General features: G+C 30.3%; 1 pseudogene; it reads left to right on the top strand.

The window, feature by feature from the left end:
- LOC109359722 overlaps positions 1–2,384 on the top strand; it is a 10,481-nt pseudogene that overhangs the window by 4,417 nt on the left and 3,680 nt on the right.

The following is a 2,384-nucleotide window of genomic DNA, read 5'->3' as shown; positions in this document are numbered from 1 at the left end:
ATGAAGACACCAACATCACCAAAAAGAAGAAAAGGAAGATGACTTATGAAGACAAATGAAGATAAAGCTTCAAGACATTAGATTAAGTCTTTGTAAGTACTTCTATCCTAAACTCTTAAGTATATACAAGTATAATTGCTCAAACTATTTTTTAGAAAATGTGAGACACTTTTAAAAGACTTAAAACATTTTTCAAAAATAGTGTGTAACAGGTTACTTCATTGAGTAACAGGTTACATGTGTCAGAAAAGAGTTATCCAACTGAAAAACTGATTTTTAAAAGCTGAGTAACCGATTACTCAAAATAAATTTTAAATATCTGTTGGACAGAGAGTTTGAGTAACTGATACCTCAAAGTGAGTAACCGATTACTCAATGTAAAATTCAAATTTCAAGTGGACAGAAAGTTTGAGTAACCCATTACTCAAATGAGTAACCCATTACTGAGAGCTGTTGGAAGTGTTTTTCAGATTTCAAAGTGAAAGGTGTTCACTCCAAACAACTCATACACTTTCAGAAACCTTCAAAGGGTGTTTGTAAACTCTATATAAAGGCTCTAAACTCTCACACAAACAACACACATTATAGAAGAGATTAATACACAACTTTCATACAAACTCTCAAAAGCTCTCACACTTTTTCCAGAATTTATCTTTGAACTTTTTGCAACTTGTTCTTAAACTTTCAAGTTAATTTTGCAAAGTTGCTTCAAGTGTCTCAAAGACTTTTACAAAGAGCATTATATACTTCCATATATATTCAGAGTTTTTGGATTGCAAGTTACATAAGTTTCATACTTGTAAATGCAATCTGCCATAGTTGTATATTCTTCATTCTTGTAAAGAGTTCTTTCTTTCACGGGGTGTGAAAAGAAAGGGGAATTGATTCACTTAGAAAGGTGTTTTCCGAGGGTATAAGAATTAGGGAGTGTGTAAGGTACATAGAGATCTCGATGTGAGATATTGTAATTACAACTCATAATTCTTAGTGGAAAAATCTCTTGTGCGATAAGAGTACTGGATGTAACCTTCGGTGGACAGGAAGGTGAACCAGTATAAAAACTCCTTGTATACTCTCTTCTCCTTATCTCTTTTATTTTATTTCCTATTATTTTTCTGCATATTATTCTGCTGCACTTTAACTTTGATTTTGCAGAAAAAGTGGACATTATTTTAAGACAACTAATTCTCTTAGCCAAATATTTGACGGTGTTGTTGCTTATGATTCAGAAAAGCAACCATGCTATGAAATGGAAGTAATCGAAGAGCCATCTGAAACTGACATAAGGTGGGCATGGCAAGTGAATCATATGCTCTTACTATTCTTATATGCTTTTAATATGAGGAGATACATTATTCTTATTATACCTATTATGGTACATGAATTATCGTCTTTTTTGTACATGAATGTTATGTTATGGTCTTATTAACATCCAATTTGTGATCTTTTATTGACTAAATTATTTAACTTCATATACAGACATGCAGTGAGATGGTTATGCCAATAGGCATTGGTAGGGAAGATTCATTGTTCCGACCAGATCCTTTCAATATGAAGGAATTTGTCAATTATTGTAAGAATCAATATGGTGTATTTCCTCAACCTCATTGGGTGACCACATATTATGTGGGTCCTGTACGTATATACTTTCTTACTATTCACCTTCATGAAACATATATATATCTTATAAATTAATCAATGTTCCTATTTTAATTGTCTACGATTAGTTACAAAATTAATCCTTTTGAAATTTTATTTTGATATATATTGACATAATACAGGACTTGAAATTGAATTTTAAGAGGTTTGCTAGCAACATTATATTCTCCAATGGATTGATGGATCCATACAGCTCTGGAGAGTAATATATGGAAAAAAAACTAAATTTGATTATGAGAAATATAACTATCTTCTTCATCAATCATTTGCCTTCTTTTAATTTTTTATTAGTTTTAATAATTTTATCTTTATGAATTGCAGGGTGCTGAATAATATATCAGATAGTATCATTGCTCTTACAACTAAAAATGGTACTTCTTTATCTTAATGCATCATCATGCATATACATATATGGTTAAATGTTAATATATATGAATGAGAATCATATCTTTGAGTTAATGACTTCATGCTTAAAATTATGTTAATGGATTTTTAACATGAAATGTTTTACAACAATTGTGTGAAGAAGATCTTTGCTCTTTACCTTGGCATGATTTTGATGAAGACACCAACATCACCAAAAAGAAGAAAATGAAGAATACTTATGAAGACAAAGAAGATTAAAGCTTCAAGATAATTATATTAAGTCTCTATAGATACTTTTATCCTAAAACTCTTGAATATACAAAGTAGTAATGCTCAAACTATTTTTAAAGAAAGTTGAA

Source organism: Lupinus angustifolius, chromosome LG11, assembly GCF_001865875.1.
Source record: "Lupinus angustifolius cultivar Tanjil chromosome LG11, LupAngTanjil_v1.0, whole genome shotgun sequence".
NCBI lineage: Eukaryota > Viridiplantae > Streptophyta > Magnoliopsida > Fabales > Fabaceae > Lupinus > Lupinus angustifolius.
The sequence above is the reverse complement of the archived record's forward strand: the minus strand, read 5'-3'. Positions and strand labels throughout refer to the sequence as shown.